Source organism: Camelus bactrianus, chromosome 31 (genome assembly GCF_048773025.1).
Source record: "Camelus bactrianus isolate YW-2024 breed Bactrian camel chromosome 31, ASM4877302v1, whole genome shotgun sequence".
Classification (NCBI taxonomy): Eukaryota; Metazoa; Chordata; class Mammalia; order Artiodactyla; family Camelidae; genus Camelus; species Camelus bactrianus.
In genome coordinates, this window is record NC_133569.1 from 16,952,474 (window position 1) to 16,966,375 (window position 13,902).

At 44.2% G+C, this 13,902-nt stretch overlaps 1 long non-coding RNA gene across 1 annotated transcript in view; it reads left to right on the forward strand.

The window, feature by feature from the left end:
- Positions 1-13,902, forward strand: part of LOC123612090 (uncharacterized) — a 115,023-nt gene that overhangs the window by 48,547 nt on the left and 52,574 nt on the right. Inside the window, exon 2 of the long non-coding RNA XR_012503415.1 lies at positions 256-379. This is a non-coding gene — a long non-coding RNA (uncharacterized LOC123612090). The remainder of the gene's footprint in view (positions 1-255; positions 380-13,902) is intronic.

Below are 13,902 nucleotides of genomic sequence, written 5' to 3' on the forward strand. Positions count from 1 at the left end.
AGACCATTTCTGTTCCTCCTCAGGTCCTGCACTGGGCTTGGAAAGCACTCGGTGGTGTTTGCTGAATGAATGACCTTGGCTTTGTCCATCCATAGATGTGCTCCTGCCCCTTCCTCTTGTAGCCACCATATCCAAGCTTGCTCTGTTGCAATTTTAGAGACTTGGTGGGATTCCTTTCTTCATGGACAGCCTCTAGGAGATTTTTACATGTCAATAGGACTTCACTGATGCTACGTTTCTTTATTTACTGAACAGTTCATTTGACAAATGAAACTCCAGATACTTGCCGGGCTACAGGGACCAATGACTTGGATCTTCCCATGACGGACTTTGCAGTTGCAGTAGGAGGGAAGGGCTTGTAAGTCGCTCTCATGTAACGGTGAGTTCTGTGGTAGAGGTGAGCACAGACATGCCATTTTATTCCATTGTTATGCCATATAATTCCTAGAGTTTTCCCCCAAAATGAGTTTTCAGATAATGATTATTTGGTTCAATTATTTTATCAGGATATTTTTAGAAAAATGACATCCCTACCTACACAGGTTTTCCCAACATTCCCAAACTACAACTTTACTTTTATTTACCTAGTCTCAGTGATCTTCTGGAGTAGGAATTGAGCAAGGGGGTATGGCTCAGTGGTAGAGCACATGCTTAGCATGCACAAGGTCCTGGGTTCAATCCCCAGTACCTCCATTCAAAAAAAAAAAAAAAAAAAGGCAAGAAAAAAGAGGTTTATGGAGTAGGAATTAGTCAGGTCCTATTTCAAATTTCCTGCTTCCCATAGTTTCGAAAAGCTCTATTCCCAGAATTTTATCTCGATTTCTTCCTACTGAGAAGGATCATGACTATAACCATTTCCACTGAGAACTAATTATGAGGATGGCAGTGAAATTACAATATCAACAGTCTCATTAATCCAATCACTCAGGATAAACCCCAATGGAAATTAGTAAAGTCTGTAACGTAGCAGGGGATTGGCCCACCGGAAGCACAGGAGGGATCCCTGAGCCCATCTGGTTCCAAATTCTGACACTCAGTCCTGAAGACGCGGGTGTAAAGAAGGGATACATTGGAATTTCAGCCAGGCTTTTGGCTGCTGAAAAGAGGTGAGGCCATGGAATACTAATAACAGTTTGAATGAATGAATTAGAGCTAATATATGGACAAGGCTCAAAATGATTGTGGAAAGAAAAAAGCAAGTTGGGGAATAATAGAAAAGATTTTGAAATCTACAGAACAATGCATCAGGATATTTGTGTGTATATACCCAGGTAATAAAACTATCAAATATACACGGAAATGACAAGTTCTGAGTTTGGGAGAGTGGTTATCTCTGAAGAGGGAGGAAAGGACAATGGGGTCTAGGTAGGGAATCAAGTATTGTAATACTTTAATTAAAAACAACAAAGATCCTGTACAGCAACTAGGCTTTAATAAAAAAAATCAATCTAACAACAACAACAACAAAGATCTGAAGCAAAAGGAGGGGAAATGCGTGAGAACAGAAACTCCCCAAGGCTACAGCCAAGGAGATGGAGGGGAAAGTGAAGGGAACTGGATGGGGATCTAAATTTGGGTCTTATCTCTGCCTTGGCTGAGTTGTGAGACCTTGAATGAGTTTCTTCTGGGCTCCCTTTTGCAGAATAGAGAAAACCACATTTGGCCCTACCCTCCTTAGCATCTCTGTGAACATCCTTTCCTCAATGGATATGAATACCTTATGAACACTGTTGAGTGTCCGCCAAACAAGGGGTTATTAGCAACCAGTTGGAGCTTTAGAATATACATGGTTAGGCCAGGAAAAAATTGAGGCTAGCAACCAGCCTATAGTGAGGAACCTCTGTATTTATCAGCAATACAGAGCTTAGATATAGAAAATAAAATGTTTCAAAAAATAAGAGGAAAAACCTGACAATCACTGCAGAAAAATATCCCTAAAGCCTTGCCCATGTTCCACATTCCCACCCACATCTCTGTCTCTGCTAGTGCCCACTGGAACGTTCCAGAGGGTGCTGCTCCAGGCTCACTGGGTTCAAGGGAAGACCGCCGGTGGAAAAGAACCTCTGATGTTACCTTCAAGGGAAGTGTTCCACTGTTACCTGTGGCTAGTCACCTGCTCTTCCTCAGGCGCATGGATTAACTTGGATGCATGAGCCCGAGGGCTCTCTCTCTCCAGGCTTTTCCACTGGGGATAGCTTACTGGAGACACAGAGCGGACAAAACTATACTGTAGACCTTCACCTGCAGCCTTCCTTTAAAAGACAGTCCTTTCAATAACATACTTGTCACTAAGGGTTTGGCTGATCGTTTTGGGTTATTTTAAGACACAGGACCTCTGCCAGTGGTTGCTTTTCCTATTGTCTTTTCTTGCATTTATCTCTACATGTCAATTTCTATCACATCTCCAGCTGACTCTGTGTCTGTTTCTTTCTGTCCACGTCTTACCTGTCATTTTTCTTCTCTGCGATTTCTCCTCTAAGCCCTTTGCTGCTGCTGTCCACACGATCTCTTACTTTCTTGGATGTTTTAGCTCTTATTTCTGTCTATTTTTCTTGTGTCTGTGGCTCTTTTCCCCTTTTCTCTCCTTATTTTGTGTTTCTCTGCATGTTATCTGATGCCTCTTGGTTGGGGACCCCAGTCTACTCTTTAGACTCAATGGCTTGGAAATCTCTCTTTGCTGAACTGGTTACTCATACTCAAACCAATGAATCCTTCTCCCCCATTGTTCTGTGGGAACACATTTTCGTCTTCAGTAGAGGGTGCCAGGAGAAAGCCAGAGTGAGTCACCGTTTATGTTCTTCTGCACGCAGCATGGTTCTCCTGACTTCTGCACGACACCCAGGGTGAGAGACGGCTGTTGCTGTGTTATCTTTACTCTTAAGATTACATTGGACCACGGTTGAAAGAGTTGCTTTCAGGGAAGCAGCTCCAAGGAAGGAGTCACAGGGTGAGCAACAAGGCCTTGCTGTTCAGATATGATTGTATTTGGGGAATTCAGAGAGCAGTTCAGTAGAGGGAAGTATTCTCATTTCAGGATGTCATAACCTTTCACTGGAGCACGTGCCTACAGATGATACCAGAAAGGAAAGGAGGTAACAGCAGAAAAAAATGGCTTATTTTCCTAAGGTCTGTGTGGTCGCTTGTCCAGCCCATGCTCACTACACTAGGACTGGGAAATGAGGGTTGCATTTACTTGGGCTTGTGATAATAATCAGTTTCCCGAAGTGAAAAAGTCCTGGGCCAAGGCACTGAAGAATGAAATAGTAGTAAGGCAGTTTCAGTGAGCAGACTCTGGGGTTCAAAGTAGCCAGAGAAGAGCTCCTGCCTTTCATCTGGGTCTCAAATCCTTTTTTTTAAGCTTTTGATGGGGGTAGGAATTAGGTTTATTTATTTACTTTAATGGAGGTGCTGGGGATTGAACCCAGGACCTTGTACACGCTAAGCATGTGCTCTTCCACTGAGCTGTACCCTCCTCTCTCAAGTCCTTTTTGTCAGTGGTGATGGAGACTGTTGGCTCAAGGTGTGGAAGCTTCGGCTGCCAGTCACAAATCGATGTTTCTTTAGTTAGGGTTTACCATTAGAGTTGCATCTAGAGTGGCTCTAACTTTTATTCAGATCACACACACACACACACACACACACACACACACACACACACACTACTCATCACACAGACAGAGCATAGATGCAGCCTTATACACATACCCTGTCCAGAGTGTGCACAGGTTTCCCTTCCCTTTGGAAGTGGCCTTGCCCTCACGCCAGGTCCCATGGGCTTTGATTTGGTATTTGCTGCTTCTTGCCAGCAAGCCTGCTGCTTCCCAGTGTCTAGTCGCCAACTGTTTGGGAACTCTGTGTCCTGCCATCTGCTGAAGTGAGCAGAGTCTTGGCGTCCCTCCTTCCAGCACTGGACCAGCGGCAGGCTGTGTATTACACGCTCCGTCCGTCAGTGAGCGGAGGGGGTCAAAGCACAGGCTGGGGGGCCAGACCTCAAGCATCAAATCTTGGCTATACAACCTTGGGCAAATCCCATAACCTCTCTGGGTCTGTCTCCTCATCCTTTCAAAAGAGATAATAGGACTACCATTAGGTAGGATTACCCCACGGTGAGGATGAAATTGAAGCACTTAGAACAGGACCTGGGAAATCTAGAAATTATAGTCATCAGAGAACCAGGTTTGCTCAGTCCTACTTTGTTCTTCCTTTTTGTACCATCTCTCCTTTGGCCTCAGAAATCTGACAGAACCAGTCCTGGAGCTTTGGCAGCAGGTAGAAAGCTAAGTCAAGGTGAAGAGAAGGTCTCGGGACAGTTTCTCAGCTCTCTAGGTGGAAGGCTCCCTTCCATGTCCCCTTCAGACATCTGCTCGCATCCCCAGGTCCAGGGAACTTCATTCTTAGCCCCTTGGTCCTTGACCACTGTCTACATGCTGGCTTAGGGATTTACAGTGATGTGCCAGGTTCCATTTTGGACCAGAATGAAGGTTCCAAAGAAGGTTATTTTTCATTTAATGGTTCCAAGAAATAGAATCTGGAGCTAGGGTGTCAGATTTTACAATATCAAAAGGAAAAGTTTGCAACAGAGCTTTCCAAAGATAGGATGGCTACACCCGGGAGAGGTTGATGTGCTCAATGGCTAGGGGTTTACTGGGGACACTGTGAGGACTCTGGTATTAGCTGAGCAATAGAACAAGGTGTCTTTAGGATTACACCTATAATAAAGCTCTAATAATTCTGTGAAAATCACGTGGTCTTCTGGGCCATCAGTTTTTGTTTTGTTTTGTTTTGTTTGTTTACAACTTTAAATGCATCATGATTCTCTTTGCCCATCTGAGAGCACGTTTGGGTTCCATGACAGCAAATCCTAGTGGGGACACTGATCCTTGGTCCCTCCCTCCTGCCTGAGTCACCTCCTTCCTCACCACCTCAGCTTTTCCTCTAAATGGCCCAACATTCATTCAGCAAATTGCAGTCGTCCTCTGTGAGCTTATGCAGGGCTGGACTCAGAGGAGGAAATAATCTGGATGAGATGTGGTGCTGGTCTTCAAGGAAGCTTCATTCTGGGATAGGCAGACAGACATATAAATGTTATTGAAAGTAGGGAGTGGGGAGAGGGGAGAGGGAAAGGGGAAGGGCCAGTTGGAGGTGAAGGATTAAGAGGTACAAACTATCAGGTATAAAATAAGCTACAAGGATATATTGTACACCATGGGGAATATGGCCAATATTCTATAATAACTATAAATGGAGTATAACCTTTAAAATTGTGAATTACTATATTGTATACCTGTAACATATAACATGGTACATCAACTATACTTGAATTAAAAAAGTGATATTGTAAAATAAATGCATAAATAAATTTTTTAAAATTAAAAGAGTATATAATAAAGTAGAAATCACCTGATCCTGTCCACTTGGAGACAACCATCTTTATGCAACAGTTTTCCATATATAAGTAAAATCTATATATATGAAAAAAATATATATTACAAATATAAAATAATGGGATCGTGTTATGAATACTGAAAACAGATCATTTCCATTGACTATGGTAAGTGTGATGATTGACAGATGAACATACAGGGCGTTACAGGAGACCAGACCAAGGTTAGGGGTGGGATCAAGAAATGCTTTCTTGGAGGAGGTCCTGAAAACATTCCAGGTCTTTTTACTGTGCCTCTTCTCTGCAGCCAGCCCCAGTGCCATAGCTTCCCACCTCCGTCTCCTGGTTCCTTCCCTGCTCTTTATTTATTAGAAAGACGAACTTGCCTCTTCCCACTCAAATCAAAGAAGAACTTTACTGTCTCAAACACAGAGATATGACAAAAGAAGAATATAATCAAAACCCACATACCCATTAGCCAGCATCATTACATCTTAATATCAAGCCACATTTGCTGAAGAATTCTTTAGAAGAAATGACACATGACAGATACAGTGGAGGCCTCCTGTGTACCGTTCTCGGCACTTTCCTCCCCTCCCTCTCCCCCCAGAGGGGATCATACTCATGAATTCAGCCTTTATCATCTCCATCCATGTTTTCATATATTTTTTGCCACATATGCTATGTATCCATAAAAATTATAAAGCATTGTTTTGGCCACTTAAAAAGTTTATAGAAATGATATCTTATTGTAAATGTCCCACAGCCTCTTGGTTCTTTTGCTCAGAATTGTTTCTGGGATTTATTCAAAGTTGATAGATGTAGCTCTAGTGCTTTCATTTTTAAATGCCATATGGTGCTGCATATCTCTGAATATAGCACACTTTAGTCATCCATTCTCCTGCGGATGGGCAGCAGGTTATTTCCATCTTTGGGGACTTGTTTTGTTTCTATTATGCACAATCAACATTCTTTTTTGTAATGAAGTATAGTTTGATTTACAATGTTTCGGGTGTTCAGCAAAGAGATACACACATAGAAGTATTCTTTTTTAGATTCTTTTACATTATAGGTTATTATGAAATATTGAACATAGCTCTCTGTGCCACACAGTAGGTCCTTGTTGTTTATCTATTTTATATATAGTAGTGTACATCTGTTAACCCCAAATTCTCAATTTATCACTCCTCTTCGGTAACCGTAAGTTTGTTTTCTATGTCTGTGAGTCTATTTTTGTTTTGTAAATAAGTTCATTTGTGTTTTTTTTTTTAGATTCCACATATAAGTGACATATGATTTTTGTCTTTGACTTACTTCACTTAGTATGATCATCTCGAGGTCTGTCCATGTCACTGCAAATGGCATTATTTCATTGTTTTTTATGGCTGAGTAATACAGAGAGTGCTCTAGTCTCTTTGTTACTGGAGAGTAGATATCACAGAAAGAATTCAGAGACGAGACATGGAGGTCAAGAAAGTGAAGTGAAGATTTATTAGATACACATTCCATAGACAGAATGCCCTCCATCTCAGAAGGGAGAGTGGCCCCAAGGTGTGGGGGTGGTTAGTTTTTATGGGCAGATAATTTCATATGCTAACATGTGGGAGAATTATTCCAACTGTTTTGGAGAAGGGGCAGGGATTTCCAGGAATTGGGCCCCATCCACTTTTGGGCCCTTTGTGATTGGCCTGGGAACAGTCCTGGTGCCTGTGGGTGTGTCACTTAGCATGCTAATGTATTACAATGAGCCTACAATGAAGCTAAAGGTCTCCGGGAAGTCGAATCTTCTGCCATCTTGGGACTAGGTTGGCTCTAACTGGTTTATATTGTATCCTCAACGGCTATGTCATTCTTTTAGTGGTTGTGCCCTTGCCCTTGTCCCGCCTGTCTCATCTTTATCCCCTTATAAGGGCACCAATTCCATCCTGGCAGCTCCACCCCCATGACCTCATCCAAACGCAATTACTTCCAAAAGGCCCCACCTCCAAACATAGCCACGTGGGGATTAGTGCCTCAACACATAAATCTTGGGAGGACACAAATGTTCAGACCACAGCAGCAGGTGAGACTTGGGAGGAGTCAGAAAGGAGGCAGAAACAGAAGAATCGGGGCATCGCGTTTGCAGAGGCAGGTGAGCACTGGATCATGCAAGGACCCACGGGCTTCGATCAAGGCATCTGGATTTCATTCTGGGAATTGATGTGAGAAAGACGAGTCACATGGGCTAATGTCACAGAGTAAACACAAGGCTGATGTAACAAAGCAACTCGAGAACATTCAGTGGCTTCAAGAACGTAACAGTTTATTGCTCTCTCATGATTTGGTCTAGGACAGGGGGGTGGCCTCTACACCATGACTTCATCCAGGATCCCAGACTAACAGGGACCATTCTCAACAAGTCTGTAGGAGTCACACTTTCATCTACAGCCCACGGGCTGGAACAAACCCATCGGCACACTGGGCTGTAAGGGAAACTGGGAGAGCCTGTCTCTAGCTGTCCAACCACATGTTCAGGAAAGAGGGAATAAATAATTGGAGAGCAACTGGCTGGTAGAGTATGTGCATCGTGTTTTTAGTGATGCGGGAGACAAGTACACCTGTTTTAAGTTTTACATGATTTCTTTGCATATTTATTAAAATTTTTGCGTGCTGCAGAAGTCACCTATGAAAGAAGTTGTATTCCGTTCTTCAAGGGAGACCTTGGGTTGAGATCTGGGGCTGCTGATGGGGAGAGGTCTTGTCAGGAGACCGGAGCGCAGAACTCAGGCTCTGCTCCCTGGGGGGCTGGAAGGTAATTGAGCGGAAACAATGATTCAGTCAATTGTCATTCGAGTCAGACCATATGTCTGACACTGTATCATCACAGCCAAGGCATTTGGGGAGACAATGATTATCCCCATTCATTACGTGTGGAGACTTTAGACACTTCAGAAACCACTAGATTACAAACTTGCTGGGGTGGAACCTGCAAAAGATGAGGTTATAATTGAAAGTTACTTCCGTGATAGATTTTAAATGAGTTCAACTTTCTCCTTGTAGGCATGTTAAGAAATCTCAAAAAAGTGTTTTTTTGCCAGAGCTAAATTTAGAACCTCTAAGATGGATAGTTCTGTCACACTCTTGCTCAAGTAATGTTAATGGTGTCCTGTGGTTTAGTAAGTAATACCACAGAGCGCCTACTGTATGCAGGCCACTGACAGGCCCTTGTAATCATTTTATTTAATCTTCACAATACCCCTGAACATGTTCCCAGATTTTGCAAAAAAAAAAAAAAAAAAAAGATAAAAGACAGGATTCCCAGTTAAATTTGAATTCCAGATAAATAATAGTTTTTCACAATGTCCAAAACATTAAAATATGCTCATATTTTTAAAATGTTATTTATCTGAAATTCAAATTTAACTGGGCATCCTGCACTTTATCTGACACCCAACCTGGGAAGGTGGTACCTCATTTTTCAGATGAGGAAAGGGAGGTTTAGGGAGCCTTGAGTGACTTCCTTGTGTTTTACAGCCAGTAAGGACTAGTGCAGGATTGAAACACAGTCTTTTGGACTTGAAAGTTCATGGTCTTGCCAGCACATTGGGTTTAGACTCCTGGCGTGGCCCTAACTTGCCTCCAGCCTCACCTCTATTGCATTCAGCTCTAAAAGGGCCCTGTGCTGGGTGTCAGGGTATCCCTGCCCTCAAGAAACTCCCCGTCCTTAAGGAGACAAGGATCCAGCTAATTATAGTACAAAGTGAATAAGTGTGGGGGACCAGTCGAGGACGTCATCCTTATGACCTCATGTAAACTTAATTACAGCTGCATTGGGGTTAGGACTTCAACTTACGGATTTTGGTGAGACACAAACATTCAGTCCCTATCACTAACAGCGAATCAAAAATATCTCTCTATCTACTGATTTAAATGCAATCCCATCTAAGAAATCACTTCACAGAGACACTTAGACTAGTGTGTGACCGAACAACTGGGTTACCAGAGCTGGCCAAATAGACACATGAAGTTCACCAGCACAAAGAGAATGCGGGCGGCTGTCGCCCCAGCATCCACACTGGTCCTCCTCTCTCCTTCTTCCGCCAAAACTTTCACTAAAGTTTGGATGACCCCCTTGCTTTTTTCCCTCCTTCTTTGGCTTTTACACTCTTCCTGTCCCTCTCACCTGTTCTGCTTACCACCTGAGGTCACTCTAAGATTAACCAGATCATTTGAACACATCTATCTGCTACATACGTTCAAACTTCCCCGATAAACTCTCTAGGAAACCGAGGCCATCCAAGCCGTCCTCTCAAAACTCGTCCGAATACCAAGAAGACAAGGAAAGTCAGTATTCACTCACTGTTCACAGTTATTATGACTCATGTGTTAGTTGTAGATAAAAATTTATGACACAGGATTGTACATTCATGCATTAATGAGTGTACTATGAATTCGCCTTTTAATGAGCATATGTCATATATTTATGGTATATTTATGCCAATTCTATGCACAAATTTTCTGGTAAATAATTAGAGGACTATTTTATAGATGATAACATCTTTGTTTTCTTGGCATATTAATGGTGCTCAATTAACTTCCAGTTATAACATAGTTTCCATGAGGAAAATATAATCTGCTTTATGATCATCTTTACGAAATAGTTTTCCGGAACTCATTTTAGCCAGTGTGTGGGTGTCTAGTCCTCTTTCCCCTCTGACCTTCGACCTCGCCCCCTCACTCTTCCTGGGGCTCAGCCAGGCCCCAGAGGGAGCCAGCCACCAGTTGTCTGTGGTGTTAAGAGAAAGCACAACTCTCTTTTACCAAGTCTGTCTCCCGAGGATTGGATTTAATCCACAAAAATGGAATGTTTGCCTTCTAAAAAGAAATTTGTATTTTTCTTGCTTTCAGAAGGAAGCCCCAAGCTAACATCCCTGTACATTTTAAGATGAAAAAGACTCTTCAAACAAACCCTTTAATTTTCCTTTCAGGAAAAAGCCCCTGGGTCCTTGTTTACTAATTTATTTTGAAAGAAGATTTTCTCACCGGCGGAAGCTGCATTTGGGACCATTCTGAGTCCTGGGGGTGGTGAGGCAGTGAAGGGTAATCCTTAAGCAAAGGCAATGATCGTTCAATGAAATGGGAGCTGGAGGGGGGGCAGTGTTTGAGGTATGCCGAGCTGGGAAAGGCGAGGGGGTGGGGTGGGGTGGGATGGTTACTGTCTTCCGGGAAGCCTTTAGAGAAGAATAAAGGTGTTTTGCATGGAGAAAAGGGGCAAGGAAGGAAAGCTGGAGCCAAGGCTCCGGGTGGACGTGAGTGTGGCTGGCGAGGGAGGGCCTGGAAGTGGACCCCCAGAGTGGAGGGGCCTGTGGACGAGGGTGGGCAAGGAGGATGAGGCCAGCCACGGAGCTGTGTGAAGGTCAGATGGAAGTGCTGAGCAGGGTTTCTTTTAGAAATCAGAGGAGAGGGGCCAGAGAAGGTTCTGAGAAGAGAAGGGATGAACAGTGTGTTTTAGAAGAATGAGTCTGAATGAATTTAGGGGGGCAGGGATACCCCTTAGAGTGAGGCTGTTGGGATATTGAAGGCTTAGCCTCCCTGGCAGTCTACCCAGAGGCTCCGCACTTGCCAGAACCAGGACTCAAACTCAAGTCCTAGGACTCCTGGTCCGCGTGCTCCTGGATGAGAAGGTTGGTAGAGACCGGTCCCTGGGTGCCTGGTGGGCACCAATGCTGGGCAAGGTGTGTGTGAGAGGGAAGGTGTGCTCAGTTATGTCCTCCCTCATTCTGGAGAAGACTCATTTGTTCCTTGTTGTATGACATAGCCTCCTTCATGTGGGACTCTTAAAGAATTAGAGACATTCCTGGGAGGTAGCTCACTCCTTCCCTCAGTGAATCAAAAAGTGTCTACGGAGAGAAACAGCTGAGGAGCTAAAGTACTGAAAACCAGATGAGGAGATGTGGTGCATGATGGGAGGGGAAGGTGGGGGGCAGGATGGAATGATGGTTCTCCCTTTGGGTATCAAGCCCATCACATGCTTATACTCAACGCCACCCCATCACATTGATGGCAGGGTCCTCATTTTGCAGATGAAGAAATTGACACTTGGTCCAGAGCCAACTTGGAAATCTTGGACTTGGACCAAGCCAGCTCAAAATTCAGGCTCAGAATTCAGATTCTCAAGGCCCCCTTACCTCTGCACAAGGGAAAAACAGTATCTGGGGAAACTCTTATGATTAGGCATCCTATATAAATGTCTTTTCCCCAGCTGTTTTTGGAGGGAGGAGAAGTTTTGTGGGAGGAGAAGTAAGGGGGAGACTCAGTCCTGAATTCTGGGCTTTGGCAAAGCTGCGTTTGTCAGGGCTCCTGGGACAGACCCCGCTGGAGCTTTCAGCCAAAAGACCTACAGAAATAGGACAGGGCTCCAAAACCAACAAGAGGAGAAAACACAAGAGCTTTAGGAACGAGGAAGCACCTCCTGCTTGCTCTGCTCATTGAAACACTGGTAAAGTGACCACTCGGAAGGTGGTGAGGGACTCTGTATGCTTGCAGCTCTGGCGCGGACGTGGTTAAAATAGTGGCACGTTGGAAGGACTCCTTTGGCATCATGTTTAAAACTTTTAAGTGACTTTACAGATTAAAAAACCTAATGAATGAAACATTTTCTTTCCACCACTCCCGTTTGCCCGGGTCTGTCAGTGCTGGGTGATTAACGCCTGCACAGATGACGCCTCCGTGGGTGCAGTCACGTGTGTGGTTTTCACTGCTTGTTTTTTTCAAACACATTTCCATGCGTTAAAATCATTCATCTGTTTGACATTATTTATAGCTTCAGAATAGTCCAGCATCTTGACTTATTATAATTTCTTGTGCCATGTCCCTAATTTTGGAGGAGGGGGGAGTGGTGGTACATGCTGAGGGGGGCGTTTGAGGAATGCCCAAACTTTCAGTTCTCTCTGTGAAACCGCTGTGAACCCCTTTGTATTCAATTAGCATTGTTTTTCCTTTGGGTTTTCTTGGAGGTTACTCCCCAAAGTGGAATTACTGGATCAAGTGCTTTTATATCTCTTACTAGATAGTTCGGCTGTATTTACAAGCAGTGTCATCACCCCCGATTCCCCTTCCTCCAACGACAGACATTCCTGTCCTCTGTGGGCACAGCCACGTTCCATCCTGGGAACTTTCTCCCTTCTGCAGTCGCAGGAAAACAGGAAGCCTGGACTCTCGTCTCCCCTACATTTAGCTCTGCGTTTTGTCCAAATCATTTAGCTTCCCCTCTCTATAACACGGGGCTATGTTTCCCCTTCCTATTTTAACTGAAAATCAAGTGAAACGTAGATGAAAATGTGAAGCTATGGGGAAGTACCCAGCAGTCTACAGTCTACAGGCTACCTGAGGATACGCGATCTTTAAGATAAGGGTCAGGAAACTAATACTTACTTAGTGCTTAGCAGGAGCCAGACACTTCATTTAAAAAAAAATTATTTATTTTGTTTGTGGGTTTTTTGTTTTTGTTTGGCGGGGGGAACAAGGTTTATTTATTTAGCTAGTTATTTTAATGGAGGGACTGGGGATTGAACTGAGGACCTCATGCATGCTAAGCAGTGCTCTAACCTCTGAGCTATACCCTCCCAACTGTCAAGCACTTCTTAAACTTCACCCCATTTAATTCTGTCTTACTGGATCCTTATTTAACCCTGTGAGGTAGGAACCCACCTTTAATACATGAAGAAGCTAAGGTCCCGTTTAAGACCTGTGTGACGGGAAGCCACTTACAGTCTCTGTTTACTGGTTCTGTACAACAATAGGTCCCTCTGGGCCCTAACCCAGATGTAGCCTGGACTCGGAGTCGAGTCAACCTGGGTTACTATTTTGTGTCTGCCACCTCCTAGCTGTGTGACTGGGGAAAGCCCTTCTGGTCTCTGGACCTTAGTTGAGAAAATCTCAGCAAAGACATAGAAGATATAAAAAAGAATCAAATAAAAATTTTAGAACTGAAAAATAAAGTAACCAATGGGTGGGGCCACTGCCACAGTGGAGTACCTGGACCCTAGGGCCCCTGTCACTCCGTGCACACCCCTGATCTGGACCCAGCTTTGTGCACACCTGCACTCCAGACCCCGGCCCCACAGCCACCCCTTAAGTGCCTGCACCGCACACACCACTGCTGGTGCTGCAGGAGGCGTGCCTGTGCCTGGTTGATCTTGAACTTCCTGCCGGGTAGGCGTGGCAGTGCGGGCTCCCAGGGCGATCTCCGCTGACACCACGGGGAGGGGGGTGGTGGTGGTTGTGGTGACGAACAGTGTTATCATCCGGCATTTCTGAGTTGGCAGCTTCTAAGCTCCAAGTCTGAGACGTGAGGTGGAAGAGAAAACTCCAGGAGGTCACTACTAGGCTCCCTGGGAGCCAAAGTCTCTGCAGAGTGGGCCGTCGTCTCTCTATCTTTCAGGTCTTCTTGTATTTGTTTCACATAAAATGGCCAGAATTTTAGCTGCACTTAGCGAGAGGGATAAGGAAAAGTATGCTGACTCCATCTTCCCAGAAGC